At 43.8% G+C, this 17,533-nt stretch overlaps 1 protein-coding gene across 1 annotated transcript in view; it reads right to left on the bottom strand.

The window, feature by feature from the left end:
* Positions 1-17,212: 17,212 nt before the first annotated feature.
* Positions 17,213-17,533, bottom strand: part of TNFRSF19 (TNF receptor superfamily member 19) — a 30,537-nt gene continuing 30,216 nt past the window's right edge. Inside the window, exon 9 of the mRNA XM_056858555.1 lies at positions 17,213-17,343. The gene's annotated coding sequence lies outside the window, so the exon portion shown is untranslated. The remainder of the gene's footprint in view (positions 17,344-17,533) is intronic.

The raw sequence follows: 17,533 nt of genomic DNA, 5'->3' as shown, positions 1-17,533 counted from the left end.
AGAACTATTTCTGCATAAATGTATGTCTGCCTATAGCTACACTTTTCATTTCTTGCCCAGATTAAATGAATGTTTATTTCAAGCAAGCAGTACACACCTGATAGTTACAGGAATGAACACCTCCCTAGATCTGAGCTAAGAGACTTTAGATCCAAGAAAAGAAGTACAGCCTTCAAAGAGAAAAGGCCGGTTTTAGTTCCTAACCTGCTTCAGGGAAGGTTCACTTGCTTTGCATTAATTTTTAAGTGTATTAATTAACATTAATTAAATAACTTTAATTTAAACTTTAAAACGTAGAAAACTAGGGCTATCAGCTAATTAAATAATGTAGATGAATTCTCTACCTTTTAGCTGATTAAAGGATTAAGTCTAAATAAATCTGTAAATTGCTCCCACACAGGTAATCCTGAGCTAATGAGGAAGTGTTTATAGAATCTTGCAATTTAACGTGCAGAAAGAAAGAGCATCTTAAATGTTTTATTTTTTAATCCAGAACCAAAATACTGTGGCCTTAAATTGCAGCTGCACCAATTAAAATTGACTTTCATTACTGAAGCAACTTTGTTGATTAATCTTCCAATTAAAGCTAGAAGCCCCAATGAAAGCCACACATCACTCCCTAGAAGACCAGCTCCAAATAAACATGCCGCTGTGATAGTGAACTGGGAGGCTTAGCCACACTGGCATCCTATGCAATGTCTTGTTATTGCGAGCTTAATATGGAACATCACTAGGAAACAGTATGCACCTGTTAACGCACAGGAAAGGGTTGTGCCAAGCATACAGAGTTCCCACACAGCAAGGGCTTCTTCAGTCACTGCTGGGGTGGGGGTGGGGAACACAACCAATCCACCAAGATGGGGGAGGAATGGTTTCTTGGGGTAACAAAAATATTAAAGGATGCCCGTGAACAGTATCTAACAACACCTGGAAGTAATACAGTAGGACCTATTTAAATCATGTAGCACAGCAGCAAACTGTTATGTACAACCTGGTACTCCACACACATGAATGAATGAGGCCGACACCTACATTGTTGGGCCAATATAGGTGTTGGATGTGGCTGCAGGCTTATTGCAGGTTGCACAATTGGTAATCCACCAAGCTAAGTACAATGTACCAGCTATGCAATGTAGCCTATGGATAGCGTCATAGCTAGGGGAATGCAGTGGGATACTGCCAACGCTAAAACCAGCACTGGGTTGGGTAGGCTGTATCCAATACAGTCAAAGCCTTCCCGGAATGACTCCTGAACATTGTGAATTAATTATCAGAACTTTGATGGTGCCTGCCTGCCTGCCTGTTTTTTTTGGTTTTGTTTTATGTTTCTTCCAATCAGTCTTAACCCTGGATTCCTAGAGAGGACTGGCATCATGTCCAGGTCCGCCATCTGGCCAAGGTCATTTTTAAAATTTATCTCCTGCCTCTGCTCTGGGCGGTGATGGAAAGAGAGGCTTACCAGTTGGACCTAGTAGAGGCTGCGGTACAAGATGCTTTATTTGCCCTTCCTATTAAAAATTGTTTTAAGCCATTCCTCATACTGATAGCCTTTATCAGTGGACCTGGAAATATTACATGGTGTCAGAAGTGGAAAATGAGGAGTGTTGCAGCTAGACCTTGCGAATTGGTTCGTGCAGCTCCTGGCAAAACAGGCCTATGGCCCGACAGCCTCCTGCCTCAAAGGTAAGACCTGTTGTTTCCTTTTGGGTATAAATGCAATGAGGAAGTATCTAGTAGTACACTGACAAAAAACAGTATTTTTATTGATCTCTCATGGGGCCCAGTTAAGATTAGGGAAGATTGAGTATGTAGTTGAGTATATATATGCAAGCTTGAAGTAATATATTTGGTTTGTAAATTGGGTTGCCAACAACCTGTAGGGACCGTTTTAATAAACTGTAACTGTAGGGCCTGCCAACTCTGGGTTGGGAAATTCCTGGAGATTTGGGGGTGGAGCCTGGGGAGGGACCTCAGAGTGGTTTAATGCCATAAAGTCCACCCTCCAAAGCAGCCATTTTCTCCAGGGGATATGATCTCTGTCATTTGGAGATCAGTTGTAATTTTTGGGAGATCTCCAGGCTCTACATGGAGGCTGGCAACTGTAAGGGAAGATCAGTACCAGCACAAAACAGTTTACTGAAACTCAGCTGTCCATCACCGTCAATCTTACCCTGCAGTGGGTAAGATCAGTTTTAATTTTGGGAGATCTCCATGCCCCACCTGGATGCTGGCAAACCGTCCAGGGGAGGGGGGACACTTCTCTATAACACAGGCTTAGTGGAATGTTATCTATCAGGTGATGTTATTTACTTCTGGGCCATAAAAAGTTTCAATACATTTTCACTCATTAATCCTCTATTAATGGGGCAAGACTTTTTTCTCCAGGTTGTTGGCAACCCTCTCTGTGTGTGTGTGTGTGTATGTGAGCGCGCGTGCGTGCAGAAGGAGCCTTTCCAGAAGGCCTGTGAATCCTAGTGGCCCAAATACTTGTGGGTTTTAACGACTGCCCTGTATTTGCATCCCAGGGAGGCAGAGAATACTGGAGAATTAGGGTTGCCGGGTCCCTCTTTGCTACCAGCAGGAGGTTTTGGGGGTGGAGCCTGAGGAGGGCAGGATTTGGGGAGGGGAGGGACATCAATGCCACAGAGTCCAATTGCCAAAGAGGCCGTTTTCTCCAAGTGGACTGATCTCTATCAGCTGGGGATCAGTTGTAATAGCAGGAGATCTCCAGCTAGTACCTGGAGGTTGGCAACCCTATGGAGAATACCTCTCAAGCTTCAGTTGGGCTGCCCTACTTAGCTTCTGGGTTTTATTTGGTCTGAAGGATCACGTGAATCATGCAGTGCAACTGCTCATAGGATCAGGCTCTCCCTTTTAAAAAAAGAATACTTCAAATATCTAATTTTAGTACTAATTTTGATGTTCTTTTAGGCAGGATCTTTGATGTGACCAGTTTAAACAGCTTGAACTAGTAATTTACATGCCAAGGTATAAACCAATTGCACCTCAAGAGAGACAGATTATAGACAGAGAATGCTAATTATACCTTTCCCAGTTTAACCTTCCGTGTCTGTCGTTTCCTGACAGAGCCGGGGGAAAGAGGGGCTGGGAGATTCAAAGGTGCTTTTGGATTGGTGTGTTCTCTGCACCTTCAGCCTTGTTGGATGGTACTTTTGGATGTGCTGAACATAAATGAAAAGAAGAACGGAAAAAAACCCCTCTAGTTAAATAAAGAAGCCACAGGTGTGTTGAGTCACACCCTTCCATCCCCTTGAAGTGGTGTTCGTGTTTTATAGCTTCTCATGCTCTGATTCAGTCCACGATGTTTGCCTGAGGAGCCATGCTTTATTGTTTCACCCCATCCCCAAAAAAACTAGACATAAATGATTTTAGATCTATTGATGCTAATACTGCCTTGACTGGGATAGCCCAGGCTAGCCCAATCTGGGAAGTTAAGCAGGGTCAACTCTGGTTAGTACTTGGATGGGAGACCACCAGAGAAGTCCAGGGTTGCTATGCAGAGCCAGTCAGTGGTAAACCACCTCTGTTTATCCCTTGCAATGAAGACCCTGGGGGGGGGGGGCATAAGTTAGCTGTGACTTGACAGCATTTTCCGCCACCAGAGTTAATAGAAAAGTCTGTGACTATGGCTTGGTTGATACTTGGCATATACATAAACATATGCATGATTGTTTGCTTTAGAGCATGCCTTTCATGCTGAGACTCAAGGCAGATAACAGAATAAAAGCAATATACTCATACACCAATGAACAGTGCAATTGGTAGGGCTGCCAGGTCCCTCTTTGCCACAGGCAGGAGGTTTTTGAGGCAGAGCCTAAGGAGGGCGGGGTTTGGGGAGGAAAGGGTTAGGGTTACGGAAGGGACTTCAATGCCATGGAGTCCAATTGCCAAAGTGGCCATTTTCGCCAGATGAACTGATCTCTATCAGCTGGAGATCAGTTGTAAATAGCAGGAGATCTCCAGCTAGTACCTGGAAGTTGGCAACCCTACCAATAGGACTAGGCTTGTTGCCACTGAAGCGTAGTGATTCGAATGTCGGAGTAGGATCCGGGAGACCAAGTTCGAATCCCCCCTCTGCCATGGAAGCCTGCTGGCTGACCATAGGGCAGTCATATCCTCTCGTCCTAATTTGCCTGTCACAGGCAGTTGTGAGACAAAACTGTTGTGAGGCTAAAACCGTGGATATGAGAGCAATATTGTAAGCCGCTTTGGGTCGCCATTGAGGAGAAAAGTAGGGTGTGCCGATCAAAAGAAATAAAAACTGATGGCAGGCTGGCGAATGTGTCACAATGAATGGCATATGTTTATTTATGACAGGGAAAGGCACCCAATCTTCTTGCCACAACCTTTTTTGAACTAGAAAAATACATTTTGCCAGTGGGGAGAGGAATGTGATCGTGAAGGGTCTTCAAAGCGATGCCTGGAGGGGAGAGGTCAGGTCGTTTCTCACCCCACCTTCAGCCATCGACTTAACCCCAGTCCCTCCCAGAGGAATTCAACGGCCAAAGGTCGCCTTCAAAACAGAAGGTATTGGCATAACTCTCCTTAGAGCAGATGTTACGTAATCCAGTTTTTATTAAGTTTCTCAACACGCAGTTGCTCTGTTGGCCCTTGTCAGTAAATTAATTAAATCTGTCAAGAAAGCTTAGAAGTTGTTGTGCTGGATAGATATTTTTTTCCACCGGTTGTTATGACTTGTGGATCAAAAATGTATTAAGACGTATCAGAGATCCGGGGCTAAGATTTTAAGTATGTTGCATTCAGTGTCAGCTGAAACTTTTAAAATTATTTTCTTTGGGGGAACTGAGGGCAAGAAAGCAGGCTGACAGTGCGATCCTATAGATTTCACTCTTCGTTCATTTTATAGTTCTAAGGGCACTTTTGTAAGCCGGTGCTTTTGAATGCTGGCCATCTCTCTCATCTGCTGATTGGCGGCTACAGGCTGGTGTGACGAGCCTAACAAGTTACACCTGTAGTCAAAGCCAGAAAAATCATCACTTCCTGTTGAGGTAGGTGTAGTGCTTAACCACGGTGTGATGCACAATTGTTGAATTACATGTTTAAAGGATGGGGGCTAATCCTGGGCCCCCTTTTGGAATGTCATGAAGCTGCCTTCTACTGTATCAGACCCTTGGTCCATCAAAGTCAGTATTGTCTACTCAGACTGGCAGCGGCTCTCCAGGGTCTCAGGCAGGGGTCTTCCGCATCACCTACTTGCCTAGTCCCTTTTTACTGGAGATGCTGGGGATTGAACCTGGGACCTTCTGCATGCAAAGCAGAGGTTCTACCACTGAGCCACAGCCCCTTCTTGTTAAAGGTGTTAGGAAAGTTTTATGCTGCATTTTGAATGCAATTAATCTTTTATATGGCAAACTGCACAATATTTATCAGGATGGGTGTGATTGTGCCTCACCCTCATGATCTATTGCTGTTATACTTTTAAAAGTCCTAAAATTTGTGCCAACAATTCAAGAAGAAGAAAAAATGCTTGTACAGGAAACATACCTGGCTGGTCAAGAAACCTGGGTAATGAGAGACCAAAGTGAAAGGCAGGCCGGTGGTTCAGCGGTAGAGCATCTGCTTGCATGCAGAAGGTTCCAGGTTCAATCCCAGGTATCTCCACTTCAAAGGGTCAAGTAGCAGGTGACATGAAAGACTTTTGCCTGAGATTCTGGAGGTTTGCTGCCAGTCAGAGTAGACAGGACTAACTTTAGAAAACCAGGGGTTTGACTCTGCAATGGACAGCTCCATGAGTTCAAGTGTTATAGGTAAAGGTAGTCCCCTGTACAAGCATCGGGTCATTACCGACCCATGGGATGACATCATAAGAACATAAGAACATAAGAAAGGCCCTGCTGGATCAGACCAAGGCCCATCAAGTCCAGCAGTCTGTTCACACAGTGGCCAACCAGGTACCTCCAGGAAGCCACAAACAAGATGTGCAGCAGCACCATCCTGCCTGTGTTCCACCGCACCCAAAATAATAGGCATGCTCCTCTGTTACTAGAGAGAATAGGTATGCAGCATGACTAGTATCCATTCTAACTAATAGCCATGAATACCCCTCCATGAATATGTCCACTCCCCTCTTAAATCCCTCCAAGCTGGCAGCCTTCACCACATCCTGGGGCAGGGAGTTCCACAATTTAACTATGCGTTGTGTTAAAAAATACTTCCTTTTATCTGTTTTTGAATCTCTCACCCTCCAGCTTTAGCAGATGACCCCATGTTCTAGTATTATGGGAGAGGGAGAAAAACTTCTCCCTGTCCACTCTCTCCAAACCATGCATAATTTTATAGACCTCTATCATATCTCCCCTCAGCCGCCTTCTTTCCAAGCTAAACAGCCCTAAGCGTCTTAACCGCATCACATCACGACGTTTACTAGGCAGGCTATGTTTACAGGGTGGTTTGCCATTGCCTTCCCCAGTCGTCTATACTTTACTTCCAGCAAGCTGGGTACTCGTTTTACCGACCTTGGAAGGATGGAAGGCTGAGCCAACCTTGAGCCGGATACCTGAAACTGACTTCCATTGGGATTGAACTCAGGTTGTGAGCAGACGGCAGTACTGCAGTTTACCACTCTGCGCCACGGGCATAAATTCTGCCCTTTAAAAGGGCAGTACTTATGGCCATAATCATTCCAGGCATGTAAGGGAACTCTAGCTGGAGGGTATTCTCCCCCCCTTTTTTTAATCAGGAGCTCCCTATGCTACACAGAGGCAGGCAAGGGCAAACTACCTCTGGATGTCTCTTGCCTTGAAAACTCTATGGGGTCTCCAAAAATCAGCTGTGACTTGATAGTGCTTTCCATCACCACTACCATCAAAAGCAAAAAGCAGACCATTTCCCTAAAGAGCTTAGCATGTAAAATTTGGCAGTGGACAGCAGGAAAGATGATGGTAGAGGTAGAAGAAGAAGAGCTGGTTTTATATGCCAACTTTCTCTAACATTTAAGGGAAAATCAAACCAGCTTACAATCACCTTCCCTTCCCCTCCCCACAACAGATACCCTGTGAGGTAGGTGGGGCTGAGAGAGCTGTGACCAGCCCAAGGTCACCCAGCTGGCTTCATGTGGAGGAGTGGGGAAACGAATCCAGTTCACCAGATTAGCCTCCGCAGCTCATGTGTAGAAGAGGGGAATCTAACCCGGTTCTCCAGATTAGAGTCCACCGCTCCAAACCTCTGCTCTTAACCACTATACCACGCTGGCGAGGTCGATGAGAGTGGGTGCAGTCCCACTTGCCTAAGCTTTGTTGGAACTCAGGCTTCAAGGGAAGTCTACAAGGAAAGGTAGGTTTTGATGAAGGAAAGGAGAGAGGCTTCATTGTGTCAAGGAGTGCACTGAGACACGCCAGCTTCCTTTTGGCACAGGACAAGAAGTGGCAAGCCATAGAAATGTGATAATCTTACAGATGTGGTGGGGTTTTTGGTTTTTGCCTTTTCTCAAAATGTCAAGCGGCCCTGAGGATGGACGAATGAAGGGTCACTGTGTTGGAAAACAAACTCCTGGCAGTGTGGCTTTGTCATTTTTAAACATCTGACTGTTTTGAGTGGCAAATCCTTCTCTTCCTATGCCAGTAAATGGGGCGTCAGCTTCTGAGACAAGAGCCAGACAAGCAGCCAGTGAGAACTCTTTGCGGCAACAAAAGTTAAGCTGCCAGCAGAAAAGCAAGACAGCGTGACTGAAGGCTCGTCAAAGGCTGCACTGAAAGCAGGAAACTGTCCGCGGGCACACTCGCTTCCAGTTTTAATGTTCAACATCTAAAGCTGTATTTCTTGGAAAACAAAGAATAAACAATCCAAAGTTGCTAAAACCTCAATCTCACAGTATTGGGGGTGGGGGTGGATTTCTACTTCTGTCGCTGTTTAGTATTCTTTCTCTGTCCCTCATCTAACTGCCTTTTACCATTTCTTGTATGATGTAAATTCTGTCATAAATTTGAACTTTTTTCAGGCTTGATGTGACCATAGAAATTTTCAGTGAGGCATATCTGTGTTACAGACATAAACTGGTTGAATAACTGTTTTCTCACTGTCAAAACAATGAAAAATCCTGAGAGGCCTCAAAAAGTAAAACATTTATGTGACACAAGCTTTCATGAGCCATAGTCCACTTAGCAGAAGTGCTATGCTCTGGCAGCAGATATGAGCAAGTTATATCCCATCAAGTGGCTTCCAGTTTATAGCAACCCTATGAATGACCTCCCCAAAAGCCGATCATTCACAGTCTTCCTCTGGCCTTGCAATCGGAAGATCGTGGCTTCCTTGATTGAATCAATCCATCTCATGTTGGATCTTCCTCTTAGGGTTGCCAACCTCTAGGTACTAGCAAGAGATTTCCTGCTATTACAGCTTATCTCCAGCTGATTGAGATCAGTTCCCCCGGAGAAAATGGCAGCTTTGGCAATTGGACTCTATGGCATTGAAGTCCCTCCCCTCCCCAAACTCCACCCCAAAAACCTGCCGGTGGTGAAGAGGGACCTGGCAACCCTACTTCCTCTTCTCCTGATGCCTTCAACTTTTCCTAGCTTTATTGTCTTTCGCAGTGACTCTTGTCTTCTCATAATCTGACCAAAGTACATTAATCTCAGTTTAGTCATTTTAGCAGATACACACACACAGCTTTCTTTTTTTTTTAAAGTGCTGTACTCATGTATAAGGTTGTGCTGAGTTCCATCAATCCCCCCTTCAGAATTTGGGAGTCTTCCCCCCAACCCCAGGTGCCGGTACTGAGTTCCGGTGAGTACCACCACACACAAAAAAGCCCGGCATATATAAGTATGTGTGTTAGAGGGGGCAGGGAATTATTATAAAATAAGACCAGGATGTCAACTAATCAAAATGTGATGTTACTTTAAGAGCTCAAATGCTGGATCCAGTGAAAAAGGTATAGAATCCAGTCAGAGTGGACCACTCCCAACAGCTAATGAACTGAGAAAGCATCTTAAATAGTGTACATATATCTCTAAGGAGGGACAATTATTGAAAGTTTTTGTAGTGAACTTGCCACCTCCACCTGGGCCCAAATCAGCATAAGAAGTCAGTAGCTTCACATTGGAGTCTATTGAAACTTTTTTGTTTGGGGCTGAATTATGGCAAGATTGAAGTCTGTGACTAGAAGTCCAGGATGGCTGAAATTATTTCCATTGTTGTGCCTATTCAGTTCTTCTTTGTAGAGACAGTCTGGTTTGGTCACTGTAAATGGCAGAAGGGCATTACTGGCACATGGGAATAGATCACATTGGAACATGTGCAGGTAACACATTCAGGAGTCCAGTTTGGTGTTCTCATGCTCCTCCTATATATTTTTAGCACTTTTAGGCAGCATTACAGGAAACAGCCAGGCCACAGAAGACAAGAGGGCTGAGCGTGGATAGAAAATGGTGCATCAAAAACCAGGGAAACAGTGAAAGGAGCTGTTTCTATGCAGCCATAAAGGATTGAGTGGTTTCCACCATCACTACAGATGGGCTTTCTTTCTGTGATTTCTGTCTTCCATCTTTTAATACGCGGATTACTCTCATTCCCCTGCCCCATTGGGTGTTATAATGCTTCTTTCAAGTATAATGGGGTTTGCTTCCCGCATTACTTTCAGAGAGAGACTACAAAAGCCCGTCCCCCAACTCTCTAACATGCAAAAGAAACTTCATACAGGACTTAACACCAAATGATCAAAGATGCATATGGGGGTGAAAGAAACACACAGAGGTCTTTGTATGTCTATATTGATTCTTACTTTCAGGAAAAGGAGAAAGGGACACCGGCTTCCCCGTCCTGCTCTATTGATAACAGGCAACAATTCATGAACAGTGAAATGCCTCCAGCTATTTCCCGCTGTTCTTTTTGCCTCGGTATTTGCATGCATGAATGAGATTCTTTTGCCAAGTACGTTTCAGTTTAAGCCCGTTTCCAAAGGAAGGTTCCAGTCTGTCTGTTCTAACTAGAGTTGCAAGCAGTGTGCCAGGGGAAACTAGAGAACATGGTTGGCACTGGGAAAAATAGTTTGTGCGTGTGTGTATGTGAGGGTTCAGGGGGGCAGATTTTGCCTGGGAAAATTCTGCTCCACATATTAAACCTTTGCAAACTATCTTATTAAAATGCTTTGACCCCTTTCTATATTTACATTGCAGATTTCTGGAATTTCAATAAGATTTGCCTCCAAGAAGCCTTAGAAAAGGGTCCCCAATGTGATGCCTGCGAGCACCATGGCACCCATCAACACCACTCCTGGTGGCTGCCAAGTCTTTTTAGAAAGTGGATGGGGACGAAGGAGCTTTTGCCCGGCATGCAAGGCCCACCTGCATGCAAAGTGTATGTTTGCTATTGAGCCATAATCCCTGTATACTTTGTACAACTCCCTACTGAGTTGTTGACATAGGAGAGCATTCAATCTTCCCTTTGTATTTCTAAAGAGGTTCGGATCCCAGGAAAGGTGGCCTAATTGTTTTTCCGAGTGTCTAGATTTGTCGTAGAAAACAATGTATTCAAGGATTTCCAAACTGAATGCACAGACAGCTCTTAGGATATTGGGCCAAATAACAGAGTGCTGACCTTCCTGGTTCCCCACCCCCCCTGCCATCAACGTGGTGCAGAGGTGACCCTCCCTCTCTGTTGTGTTGTGTGATGGCGGCCAGGACCAGTGGATCAGCTTCCTATGTTTGCTGGTTTCTTCACCCCCTGGGAAACCCCCATTGGAGGACTTTAAATGATAACCAGTTGTTGTCTCTCACCCCTCAGACTTTGTAATAATACAGAAAGCAAGCATTTGGGGCTAGCGTCACACTGGAAAAAAGCAAACGGATTTTTTTTTGAAGGGGAAAAAGAAGAAACCCAGAAAACATGAGGTCTGAAGTATTGTGTGTGTGTTAAATGCCGTCAAGTTGCTTCCAACTCATGGTGACCCTATGAATCAAAGTTCTCCAAAATGTCCTGTCTTTGACAGCCTTGCTCAGATCTTGCAAACGGAGGGCTGTGGCTTCCTTTATTGAGTCAATCCATCTCTTGTTGGGTCTTCCTCTTTTCCTGCTGCCTTCAACTTTTCCTAGCATTATTGTCTTTTCCAATGACTCTTGTCTTCTCATAATGTGACCAAAGTACAATAGCCTCAGTTTAGTCATTTTAGCTTCTAGGGTCAGTTCAGGCTTGATTTGATCTATAACTTATTGATTTGTTTTTTTGGCAGTCCACAGTATTCGCAACACTCTCCTCCAACACCACATTTCAAAGGAATCTAATTTCTTCCTATCAGCTTTCTTCAATGTCCAGCTTTCACACCCATACATAGTAAGTGTTAGAAAACCATAATTTATACAGTGTGAAAGAGGTGAAGTTTCTCAATCTCTAGAGGGATAGTTATAAAGTACATGATAAGGAAAGCTAAACATCCCTTCTGCTGGAGAAATTGTGTCACTTTCCCGCCTCGTCACTACACCCTCAATCTTTTCTCCCTTACTTGTCTATTATGGAACATTTTCTCTAATCCTATTATTGACTGCTGATATGAGAAACAGCCAGGCTGCTGGCAAACCCACCTGCAGCTCTTTCAAAGGGGCTGTAGCACAGGACACGATCACAAGAACTCATGCGCCCTACAAAGGCCAAGGACGGATTGCCAACACTCATGCCTCAACCAAGGATGGATTAAATTGCACCCTGTGAACACAGAGCGGGCATTGTGCTCTTTTGTTACGCAAAGAGAGTGGTCCCATTCTCTTGCAAAAGGGCACACACTAGCTTCAATAAGGGGGTCTTTGTTTTGTCTTTCTTTAAAAAAATAAAGCAGTGTGCCCGAACTGGAATGTATTTCAGGTAGTAATCTAAACTTCAGTTGTAAGGATCAGCAAGGAAGAACAGAGGATAAATTGAACCCTCCGGGGATATGGCTTGGAGGAACTTCAGAATTAAGTTAAAGCTCTCAGAAGACACAACTGCATTGTGATGAAACCCTTGTGGACAACCTTAATGCTTTGCTGGGCTTTGCCGAGAAGAAATAGTCCTTATTCTATGCTTATAAGTCACCCAACTGTGAGAGCTCAATATTTTGAGGGTGCAAAGTATTGTGTGGATACGAAACCTCTGTATCTAGTTTTTATCTGTGTGTTTTATCCTTCCTTTCCCCCCCCCCTTGGTGTTTGTTGTCTTCTCTCACTCTCTGTTATCCCCCCTTGGGCTTCTTCTCACTCTGTATTTAAATTACACATCCTTCATCCTCGTGTGTGTGTAGGGTTGCCAGCTCCGAATTGGGAAATACCTAGAGATTTTTGGGGCGGAGCCTGAGGAGAGCAGGGGTTGGGGAGGGGAGGGACTTCAATGCCATAGAGTCCAGTTGTCAAAGCAGCCATTTTCTTCCAGTGAACTGTTCTCTATCGACTGGAGATCAGTTGTAATAGTGGGAGATCTCCAGCTAGTACCTGGAGGTTAGGAAATCAAATAGGAAAACTAGTGCCTCCAGTAGGAAGTTAGCAAAAAGTAACGGCACCCATGGCTAATAAATACAGAGCACTACTCAAAGTACAACCATCAATCTTTGTAATCGTAATATCAGAACATCATAGAATGTATATCAAGAGCAACAACAACGGAACATAGTTTCTGTTACAAAATCAATAGAATTGTCCAAGAATGCTAGGAATAAGGTTTCTGGTAGTAAATCCTATTTCACACAGGCTTTTTCAATTCCGGCAGTGCCGTGACTATCAACGTGCATTCTTCAGAACATGTGTTCTAAGCTCAAGGCATGTAGCCATACAATACAAACGGATGGTGAATCTGCTACATTTGTATTGTATGGCTACATGCCTTGAGCTTAGAACACATGTACTGAGGAATGCACGTTGATCGTCGTGGGACTGCCGGAATTGAAAAAGCCTGTGCGAAATAGGATTTACTACCGGAAACCTTATTCCTGGCATTCTTGGACAATTCTATTGATTTTGTAATGGGAACTATGTTCCGTTGTTGTTGCTCTTGATATATATTCTATGATGTTCTGATATTACGATTACAAAGATTGATGGTTGTACTTTGAGTAGTGCTCTGTATTTATTGGTGCCGTTACTTTTTGCTAAGTACCTGGAGGTTGGCAATCCTATGTGTGTGTGACTGTGTGCTTGGTCCACCTCCTGTGGCAGCCATTTTGTAGTGGTTTTTGCCACCGTACCTCAAAATTTTAAAGGTGTTAACTGGCTCAAAAATCTTGGGGATTCTTGATTATAGATTTCTTAAATTGGGTATTCTTTTAAACTTAGATGGCTTGAGAGACTTCATTATTTAGGCAAAGAAAGGTGATTTGAAACACACATACTGGTAATATTTCAATGGCTATTTATTAACAAATAGAAAAACATATAAAAATGTACACACAACTGTAATTTACAGGAATTCCTGTATGTAAAATAACATTGGAAAAACACTTGTATTTAAGTAGTCTTTAAAAAGTTTATGTTTTCTATTGGCTTATCCAACACGGTTTTCCATAGGCACCATAATCAAGGCCAATTTGGTTAAATCAAACATTTCAAAAACTGTATTTACACTATATACATATTTTAAAGTCCTGTTGCATTTTAAACGTTTGATCTTGGTATGTAGCCGGTGAAGTCCAATCATACAAATCCCAATGAGAAGGGTACTTCTTGGTGGGAACAAAACATAACAAAATGTGTAACTATAATCTATTTCAGAGCAGTTTTTCTAGGTAAACAAGTAATCTCTACACATTTTTTATCAACAGTTTTGCAATAACACTGAAATGCACATTGGATTTGTTTTTGTATTTACAAAGTTTACACAACTAGTTCTTCATGCGTAAAGTACAAATTATTTGCCATGTTTATCTAACGCATGAAAACAGAGTGAATTTTGTTACAACGGTTTTCTGAAGTAACAGTCTGATCATATGCATCATTACTTGAAAGTAAATTCCAGTGACCTCAATGGGGCTTACTTTCGCGTAAATGTGCATAGGATTGCAGCCTTTCTAATTCTAATGCGCCCAAAGTCACCACACATTACAAGCTGCCCAAAGTACTGCTGAGTTAAGAAACCTGCTTGGCTGATGCAGGAAACAGAAAATGAACTAGAAGGATCTGAGTCTCATTCAGGAGGGCAACTCTTACGCTCCTAATTAAATATCAATTTTAATGGCACTAAAGCCAGTTTAAAGTAAAGTACTTTGGTCACAGTCCACTGAGAAGTTCTCCCCATAAAAGCTCTTCTGGAATAAATGGCTGTTATGTAGCAGTAATACTGTAGATGTTGCTCCCATTCATTTCAATGGATATTATGCAGTACAACTTATTGGTTGATGGAATCCTTTGACTTTAAGAAGAAGAAGAGTTGGTTTTTATATGCCGACTTTCTCTACGACTTAAGGAAGAATCAAACTGGCTTACAATCTCCTTCCCTTCCCCTCCCCACAACAGACACCCTGTGAGGTAGGTGGGGCTGAGAGAGCATGACTTGCCCAAGGTCACCCAGCTGGCTTTGTGTGTAGGAGTGGGGAAACAAATCCAGTTCACCAGATTAGTGTCCGCCACTCATGTGGAGGAGTGGGGAATCAAACCCGGTTCTCCAGATCAGAGTCCACTGCTCCAAACCACTGCTCTTAACCACTACACCACGCTGGCTCTACTGCTCATCAGGTTGCTCATCAGGATGTTACTTTTGTATTGTTAGTTTAACTTGCCAGAAATTGATAGGATCCCTGGATGAAATACTTCCTCTGGATAAAGACAGTTGATTTAGGGGCGTGATATGAAATTCCAGGCTGAGAGATTTGCCAAATAGGCTGGGTGAAAAAAAACATTCCGAAAACTCAAGACCTGCCAACATTATGACTTGGCTTCTGACACCCATGCCCTGTGGCAGTGGGCTCCGGGAATGGCTGCAGTAGCTATGGGAACCAAAAAACACACTGAAGGACAAGCCAGTAACAGGGAATCTAGGGTGGAGATTGGTGGGTGGTGAGTGAACAGCCAAAGATCTTAGCGAGGCTGGAAAAGAGGCAATTAATGGAAGCAAGATTCATGGAGCAATTGGGAACAGAGATCAAGGGAGTAGCTGAGCCCAGTTTGAGCTAAGAAAGGCCCAGTAGCTGTGCCCTGAGGGCAAGGCTTGCGGCAGTCCAGCATCTGGACAATGGCTTTGTTTGATTTAGCTGGACGCTGAGCAAGGACAACGTGCTGCACTGTGAGCAAGGACAACGTGTGTGCAAGAGGTTAGTAAGCGAGAGAGAGAAAGGAAGAGAAGGTTTGGTTCTCCTTGCTTCGAAACACCTGGGGAGAGGTGCTCTCTTGCTCTTCTAACCTGTGCAGAGATAACAGGGCATCTTCTTCCCCACCCACACATCATGTTGGGTACGCCTGATCCAACACTTTGGAGGAAGAAAAGGGTACATGTGGCTGGCCACTGCAGCACATAGGGGAAGGGGCAGAGGAGAGAAGATCCCTAGTATTTCTCCCACATTAGGAAAGAAGTAAACAGGGTACCTTCCAAATTTACTGAGTGTATGCCAGGGGGTTTATTTTCTCTGCAAAGGGTCATAGTCATGCTAAAGACAAGCTGCAAAGGGGATACTGGAACCTTCTGATTTGCCTGGGGAGAAATTTATACTTGTTCCGTATGAGTAGTAAATTGCCAGCCTGATTGTTAGGATGTAAATTAAGGGGGTTGGTATTAGCTCTTATATAAAATGGGGAACGCCTCCCCACAGCGCTATTTAACTGTCCACAGTGTTCCCTGCATTTATGCACTATTCGGTGCCAACCTGTAAGAAGTGACCCAAACTCAGAGCTTCAGTTGAAGGGGAGGTAGGGAAGGCTACACTGCGTTATGGCGGCTTCCAATCCGAACAGTGTTATCAATACTCTAGTCTCTGCATGTATGAACACTTCCATGCCATCGTGCATCCACAGTATGCAGATGTGGAAGACTTCCAGTTATTTTTGGTATCTAGTAAGTTCTGTCCTTTTCAAATATCGTACCAAGTTCAAACAACGCTAGCTCTCAGAAAGGGAGGGGCTGTGGCTCAGTGGTAGAGCATCTGCTTGGCATGCAGAAGGTCCCAGGTTCAGTCCTCGGCATCTCCAGTTAAAGGGATTAGGCAAGTAGGTGATGTGAAAGACCTCTCTGCCTGAGACCCTGGAGAGCCGCTGCCAGTCTGAGGAGACAATACTGACTTTGATGGACCCAGGGTCTGATTCAGTAGAAGGCAGCTTCACGTGTTCATGTCTTCAAAGACCTTCTATAGCAGGGGTGTCAAACATAAGACCTGTGGACCAGATCCAGACCCTTAAGAGCTCTTATCCAGCCTGTGGGTCAGATCCAGACCCTTAAGAGCTCTTATCCAGCCTGTGGGTCAGATCTGGACCCTTAAGAGCTCTTATCCAGCCTGTGGGTCAGATCTGGACCCTTAAGAGCTCTTATCCAGCCCATGAGCCAGCCAAGGCAGCCACACACACACACACACACACACACACACTCAATCTGGGCAGCCCAACCAAATGGCATTTATGTCATATCTGGCCCTCCTAGCAATTGAGTTCAACACCCCTGTTCTATAATTCTAATTTAAGTCTAACGTCTTTGTTTCAACCCCTCAGCGTATCATGGGGGAATATTTAACAAAGAAGATGCTATACTAAATAGCTATGCACGTATCCGTGAGTACAGGTTTGTTTGTTTGTTTTTTCACAGCAAGATTTGCCACACACATATTTCTGTACAGTGTTCTGTAACTGTCTGGATCAACTATCTCCCAACATCATAACAATACTTAAAGTGTAAGAAAATATACATGCTTCAATTTATTTCAACAAATCCCCCCACAAACTACATTTGATTTTTGGCACATGCTATATTGACATAACAGTCCAGCTTGCTGAGAAATCCCATTAAATGCTTCCTTTTGCTAACAGAATCATGGGCAAACCCATTACACACCTGCTGTTGTTAGTAGCCATAAGCAGATTTTTTTTCAAAAAAACCCGCTATTCTATAGTTAGTTATATTTACATAATCTGCTTAGCTGGGAGATCAGCCCTCCAAGCTTTTCTTGTGCATCGACGAGGCGCAGAAGCCCGCTGTTTTGAAAGGAGACAACAGTAGCATGAATCCGCCTTTGGTTTCACCAAGCCGCTCCTTGAAGCTTTTTGCACACAGCTGCAGTGTCTTCAACTGATGCCAGTGTATTTCAGCTGCTTCTGAAGCCTTATATCTTTGACATCCAGGCCACATTCCATTCGCAAGCATTAGAAGAAAGGCATGTAGTGGTGGGAAGCATTCAGTTTGAGGGCGGACCAGAAAAGGTCCTTTAGATTCCTAAAAGAAAGCAAGATGGCAGGTGTTACTCAGATGCACCAAATGAGTCAAATTCTAGACCCATCGGTATTATAGAACGATACTCAAGCTAACAGTTTTTATTGTCAGAACTCAACCCTTTGACCATTTGGGAACACGAGTTTTTTTCATAGAGAGATTTATGTTTGTATTTGTATGCGTAACATGGAGA

Source organism: Euleptes europaea, chromosome 12, assembly GCF_029931775.1.
Source record: "Euleptes europaea isolate rEulEur1 chromosome 12, rEulEur1.hap1, whole genome shotgun sequence".
Lineage (NCBI taxonomy): Eukaryota > Metazoa > Chordata > Lepidosauria > Squamata > Sphaerodactylidae > Euleptes > Euleptes europaea.
Note: the sequence above shows the minus strand (reverse complement) of the source record. Positions and strands in the feature narration are given on the sequence as shown.